Source organism: Galeopterus variegatus, unplaced genomic scaffold, assembly GCF_000696425.1.
Source record: "Galeopterus variegatus unplaced genomic scaffold, G_variegatus-3.0.2 Scaffold2526, whole genome shotgun sequence".
Lineage (NCBI taxonomy): Eukaryota > Metazoa > Chordata > Mammalia > Dermoptera > Cynocephalidae > Galeopterus > Galeopterus variegatus.
Window position 1 is genome coordinate 256,710 of NW_007728637.1, and position 7,087 is coordinate 263,796.

The 7,087-nt window shown below is 55.6% G+C and overlaps 1 pseudogene; it reads right to left on the bottom strand.

Annotated features, from left to right (window-relative positions):
- Nucleotides 1-333: 333 nt before the first annotated feature.
- The window catches only part of LOC103598193, a 13,627-nt pseudogene continuing 6,873 nt past the window's right edge, over nucleotides 334-7,087 (bottom strand).

A 7,087-nucleotide genomic window follows, 5' to 3' on the forward strand; every position in this document is an offset into this window, starting at 1 on the left:
TTTTACTTAACAGTGTATCTCTTGGAGATTCCTCCATATCAGGGTCAAGAGAACTACATATACAGGTCCCGAGAACAAGGAGGTCTGGATTGGAATCCAGACTCAGTCCCTTCCCAGCGGTGTGAGCTGGGACAGGCCACTGTTATTCTCTGAGCCTCAGGCCACCTGCCGCTCTCTACAGCGGTGCTGGATGGAAAGCACTTAGTAGGGGGCCCAGAGCAGAGTAGGCACTCATGAACCCTTACCTCCGTGTTGTCAGAAGAACGCTGAGAGGGCTGGCCTCGGCACTGGCAGGGGCTCTCGGCCAAGGCTGGTGAAGTGGAGTGCCAGGATCTACTGGTCGATCTGGCGTGGACACCTCCAGACCAGTTCTCCCTGCCACCAGGGCCTTCCCTGCAGCTGCTGGTTCATGCAGCTGTAGTTTTCTGAGCCCCTGCTGTACGGTGCTGGGGCCTGGGCCTGCGGCAGGACCATCCCAGGGGCCACCAGGTTGTGCAGGAACTGACACAGACACAGCAGTGTTAAGGCCAAGATTAGGGGTCTGGAAAGAGGGCAGGAGGCCAGTGACTCAAGGGGTGAGAAAATGCAAAGGATGGGCTATTTTGGCCCAGAAAAGCAAGAAGATTCCCCAAATCCTTTTCTTTCTTTTGCCTCTTTCTCTCCTCCCTTCCTCCCTCCTTCCCTCCTCCCTTTCTTCTTTCCTTCCCTGAATTACTTTCATTAATCCAAAGGAAATTCAAGCTGAGGACCTAAAGCAAATATTATTAATTCTTGTAAATGTGCTCATCTGAGAGGCACTGAGCAGAAAGATGGGAACAAAATTGCAAATCTAATCTCTTCATCTGGGCTGCTAGGTACAAGCCACCCACACACTCGGGCAAAGGCAGAAGGGACAAGACAGCCAGCTGGGATATGCCCCCACCCCCAGGGCCCTTCCCATCCCTGGTCTCGCGTGTCCCCTGTGATCACTCATTGAGTAGATTTTGAAACTGAGCTCCAGAATGGGGAAGGAATTGTCCTCTCCCGGCTCAGCTGCTGGCACCGCTCCCCTGACATCCTGCACTGCAGCCCCGCCACACGTGTGGGGTCCCTGAGATGGCCTGCACGTGCTCACCTCTGAGCCTTTGTGCGTGCTGTTCCCTCTGCCTGGAACATCCTCTTCACTCTCCTCAGGCCCCATCCAGCAGTTGGCCTGGATGGCGGCTGGTAGGCCCTAGAATTCCGGGAGGCACCCTGCCCTGGGAACATTCTTCAATGGCCACAGGCCAGGTAGGGGCCTTCTCTGGCTGCTGGCCCTCCCAGAACCTGCCCCCTGGATGGAGACAAACAGTTTGGGTTCTGTCATCCTGTGATATTGCAGATTCTTGAGGAAGGACAGTGCTGTGGATTGATGTCCCCCCAAAACTTAGTCCCCACTGTGACAGTGGAAAGAGGGTAGGAAATCCTATGATGGTAATTGAAAGGTGGAGCTTTGAAGAGGTGATTGGACTGTGAGGATTATGCCGTAGTGAGTGGATTAATCCGTTCACTGAGTAATAAGTTGATAGATTAACGGTGGTCATGGGCGTGGTTCTGAGCACTTTATTATTTATTTATTTTTCTGGCAGCTGCCAGTGTGGGGAACCGAACCCTTAAGATTCTGAGGGCTTTAAAAGGACAGCACGTGAGCATCTCTCTCTCTCTCTGCTTTGCCGTTGTCTGCCATGTATGACCCTGCATTGCTGTAAAGCCACCATCAAAGAAGACCCTCACCAGAGGTGTTCCCTGGACTTTGGACTTCCCAGCCTCTGAAACAGTAAGCAATAAATTTTGTTTTCTTACAAATTACCCAGTTCCAGGTATTGTGTTATAAGCAACAGAAATAGACTAAAACAGACAGGGACATCCACGTCTCTGACCCTCGCGAGGTTCTGGCCGCAGAAAGTAATGCCCAAGTGTACTGGCTGAGTAAAGAGTTGAGAGACAAGACCCCCAGCTCTGTCTTACCCAAGGGTTACCCAAGTGTGGGCAAGCAAGGAAGAGTTGGGATCTGCACCCAGCACCTCGCCCAATGTCATTGCAGGGTTGAGGACAGAGAGCAGATTCCGGGGCTGGGTTCAAGTCACAGCTCCACCACTGGTGACGTGAGACCTCAGACACATGCTGGGATGCTTTCTGAGCCTTCAGCTTCCTCACTGCAATTCGGGGGCCCTGTCCCTTGCTGGGAGGGGGGTGACCGGGATGAACAAATGAGATCACGTCACCCACTCCCAAACCCAGCAAGGACCTGCATCACAGTTAGAATCAAATCCACAGCCCCTTCCGTGGCTGGAAGAACCTGACCATCCTGCCCCAGCCCCTCCCCCTCCCCCCCCTGCACACTGAGCCGCCCCCACTCAGCCCCTTGCTCTTCCCCCCACGCAAAATGCCCTTGCCTCGGACACCTCGATGCCCATCCCCACTCCCTCCAGTCCATGTCTCGGGGCAGTCTCCTCTGACCACTAGGATGGTGCTTCCCCACCCTGCCTGCGTCCCTCTCCACCCCTCCCTGCAGTGTAGCAGCGGTCGCTACTTGACGCTGTCATGCATTTATTTCTTTGCTTTTCGTCTCCCTCCCTCTGTGAGGGCAAGGACTTCTGTCTGTCTTGTTTACGGCAGTATCCCCAGAACCTAGGTCAGGGCCTGGCACACAGTGGGTGCTTGGACAAGATCTGGTGAACCGCTCTAGACAAGTGGCCCACAGAAGTGCTCAGGAACAGTCCTCTGACCTCCCCATCCAGCTGTCCCCCTCAGGAGCCTAAGCTCCTGCTGGTGGGTGGAGTTCAGGACCCAGGGCTGTAGAGTGTCCACCCACAGGACAGATGGGCCAAGGCAACGTCCCTGATGCCCAGAGTGTGCAGGGCTGGGGGAAGGGGTGAACTGCCAGCTCCCATATGGAGAGGGATGTGCCTTGCTTTGCCCTGCTTATGGTTAGAGGGTGCTCTGCTCACCAGACATGAACCCTGGTGGCCCAGGCCCTCCCTGGCCGTGCCTCTGGCTTCTCCCCAGACACTTCCAAATTCTGAGTCCACCGACTCACAGCCCTCCAGGTAGAGAGGGCCGGGGACCCGCCTGTCCCAGCCACTTGCCTCCCCTCCAGTACTAGAGCCAGGTCTGTGTCTGTGCCTTGAGACTCATAGCAGGCTGGGGCAGAGCCAGAGAAGACTCGGGACTCTCGCACCAGCCTGGCCATCCCTGCACTGCCAGGGATTAAGCCCAAATTTCGGTTGTGCCCAGGCCGAGGTATCAGAGGCTGCCACAGAAGCCATCCCTGCAATGCCAGGGATTAAGCCCAAATTTCGGTTGTGCCCAGGCCGAGGTATCAGAGGCTGCCACAGAGGATAAGAGCCTCCGAGACCTTTTCAAGCAGCTGTGTCAAGTGACTCCCAGGCCCGTCACTGGATGCTTCTCGGTTTAGCCGACCCCAACCACACGATGTGCAGACCTTGCCAAGCACTTCCATTTCTGAGAAAAACAGAGGTCAGTGCTTTTCCTGGGCACCCACCCACCCCACCCTCCTCCTCTTCTTCCCGCAAACTTGAGTCACAGCCGCCCTGTCAGCCGGGGGCCGGGGATGTCTGAGTCAGCCTGGCCGGGGTTCCGGTCCTGACACCACCTTACCAGCTGTGAGGTTCCAGGCCACCTCCTAACCCTGCTGAACCTCCACTTCCACATCTGTGAAAGGAGGTGCAAAAGCACCTGCCTCACTGGTGATGCGAAGATCGAGCAGTTCTCAGAGGTTGACTCCTCCGTTCAGGGTCACAGCACTTGGTAGGTGCCCAGTAGTGACAGTGGCACCCACAGAGACCACCATGGCAGCCCCTCTCCTAAGCACTTCCATATATCATCGTGTTTAACCTTTACTACAACCCAGTGAGGAAGGCACCACGATTATCCCATTTTGCCAATGACGAAACTGAGGCACAGGAAAGTGAAGTGACTTAACCGTGGTCACAAATGGGCTAGTAGTGGTAAATCAGGGATTTGCTTACTCTCTCTCTCCACACACGAGGGCTCTTAGCGCCTCATGTGCCCGGCAGTGCGCTAAGGATTTTACAGTCTTCAGTGTGCTCAGTCTCTGGGCAGCCCTAGGAGGTGGGGAACCCCCATTTCACAGATGGGTAAGTCAAGACAGCGTGAGGACATGGCTTGCTACAGGCCATGTGTCCAGTGCTCATCAGAGGAAAGATTCTAACCCATTTCCCATCCTGGCGCAGAACCACCCTCCTGCTCCTTAAGTCCCCTAAAGGAAGCCAGCCTGGCACCGTCCCTGGCTGCAACGTGGGCTGCTCACCCCTTCTCCACCCACTGAAGAGCAGGGCAGTGGGGCTATCTAGAAGATGGGCTTAAAGCCAAAGAGCCTGGGTTCTAATGCCAGTGTCCCTACTTCCTAGCTATGGAACCTTGATTGAGTTCCTGTGCTGTGGCTCAGTTTCCCCATTCATGAAAAGAGGCTACTATAGAGGGTGCCTGCCTCACTCGCAGGGTCTGAAGACCCAATGAATGAAGTATTCAGCACATTAGTGAGAACTCCATATATGCCACTGTTCCAGCTGTCTCAGGGTGGGCTCCCCTGACTTCCCGGGGGTTATGACGAGGGAGGGAAGGTTAAACTTGTAGATGTTTCCAGAGAAAGCAGGTTTCTAAAACTGAATCCTGCCCTTGCTCAAAAACTTTCAGTGGCAGTTCCCCATGGCCACATAGCAGTCTGAGGGTCTTCCTGGGATTCACACCTGGCGGTCTGATCCACCCCCATCTCTAGTGTCACCATCTGGCAGCCCCTCCTGCTCCTGCTCGTGGTCTGCACATGCTGTTCTTTTTGCCAAGAATGTCCTTTCCCCAGTCCCCTTGTCCTGCTGGGGAATGCCTCCTCATCCTTCAAAGCCAAGCTGAAAGGGAACATCTTCTGAGAAACTGCTGGACCGCCCAGGCAGAAGTGGCCACTCTCCCTGGGGGATCCTTTGGTCACAGCAGTAACTGCACTGGGTTAGGATCATCTGTTGCTGTTCCTGCCTCTCCCACTAGGAGAGGGGTTCTGGAAGCCAAAGAACGCCTGTGAATTATGCCCACATCACCGAGCCCAGTGTGGGGCTGGGCACAGGGTATGAATTCTGTGACGTTTGAAGACTGACTGACTGACGGAATGACTGACGGTCTTCATCTGGTGGCTTCAGAAGCCCACCCTGGAGCAAAGATTCCAATACAAGTGTTTTGTTTAAATGTGATCCCAGGAATCACCTTTAGGGGAGCAGGCAAATGAGACAGAGAAGGGAGTATCCCTGTGGGCGACTGGCACTCAGTGCTGCTGGGGAAACTTGGGGGATGAGGTGGACATGCACCTGGGAGTTATCCTACCTGATGGACCAGGGAGCTGGCGTGTTTATCACCAACTTCCACCAGGTCAGTCATTGATGAGGACTGCTGGGGGATAGGGGTAAATTTCTAGCACTTTCAGCTTTTTGGGGCAGTGCCCAGAAGGCTCCAGCTGTTAGAAAAAAGCTCCAAGCAGAATGTCACCAGGTGATCTAGCTGGAAGCCTTTAGGTCAGTGTTCAAGGGAACAGTGCAGGTGATATGTGCATCTGTTGCAGTGAATGAATGAAGTATTGTGGAAAGAGCTGCATATCACCAAGCACTGGGCAGACACAGCCTTTCTGCTGTGTGTCCTGGGCCAGCCACTATCCCTCTCTGAGCCTGGTTTCCTCTTCCATAAAGCAGGATACCAGCTGCCACCTCCCAGGAGATAATGGGAGGGAGATCTTCAGAGAGTGAGAAAGGTCCCACATAGGATCTCAACCCCAGCCCCAGCTCCAAGAAGCAGGACATGCCCCAGTGAGGGTTCTCTGTGGGTGAAGAAGCCACAGGAGGCAGGCACGGTGCCTGAGTTGGAACCACAGAGGCCCTGGAGAAACCACATCACGCCCACCACAGCCTCCACCATCCAATGGTGATTTCCGCTGCTGCCTCTCCCCAGGGCAGGGTCTCCCACCAACAGCTGGCTGTCCTCTCTGCCAGCACCTGCCCCTGGTGGGCTCTGAAGCCTGGCTGTGGCTGCTGCTGGGGAGGCTGGCAGCTGTTCCTGTGTAAAGCAGCAGGTCTTTAAAAAGCCACAGAGACTCCTGAGGTTAGGAGTTCATGTTCCTGTACCACTGGTTCAGATCCTAGCTCCACCACTTGCGACCCTGGGCAAGTCACTGCACTCCCTGATCCTCTCTGGCCCCACTGACCAAGTGGAGCTGACATTCCGTGTGCCCTCTGGTGGTCTCAGCTTCAGCATCGGGGCCTTCCTGCACCCTCCTAGCCTTTACGCTTGCTGTTCCTCCATCTGAAACTCCTTTCCACCCTCTTTGCGTGAGCAGCTGCTGCTCATGCTTGGGCAGTCCTCCCAAGGCCCTCTCCTCGGGGGAAGGGAAGCAGCTACTGACCGCTTCCCCCAGACCGGCACAGGGCCCCTTCTCCATTCCCTCGTGGTCTTCTTCCCCAGTAGCCCACCGAGCCCAGTTTGTGAGTCGATATTTAGTCTTTTGCCTCCTCCTCTGTCTCCCTCACTGCTAAACGCATGAGGACACAAACTTATCTTGCCTCCTGCCCAATGCCCAGGGTCTAGCCAAGGGCCTGGCACACAGTAAGTGCTCAATAAATGCTTGTCGACTGAATGAATCATTGCCTAAACCACTTGTCTTTGGTTAACTCCTTGCTCCTCTGTTCCAGACGTAAATGCCACCTTTTCCAGGCAGCCTTCCCTGATTCCCTTTGGGTTCCCAGAATCCTCCCCTTTCCTCTTCCCTGCAGCTGCCTCGCCTACTGGGTCCCACTGCCCAACTACCGGGACCCCGGCCCAGCCCCTGCCCCCTCAAGCTGCCTTCCCCAGGCCTGCCCGGAGCCCGCCCGCCAGCCACGAGGGAATAAAGGGCGGAAAGAAGAGGAAGGAGGATCGAGGAGCCGCAGATGCATCTGGAAGGCTCGGGGTGGCGGCGGGACAGTCTTCCCGCTCCTCGAAGGCCCAGCCCGAGCGATCCCGCATTCCCGGGGGTGGAGACGCGAGCGGAGACCGGGCGGCCGGAAGGAGG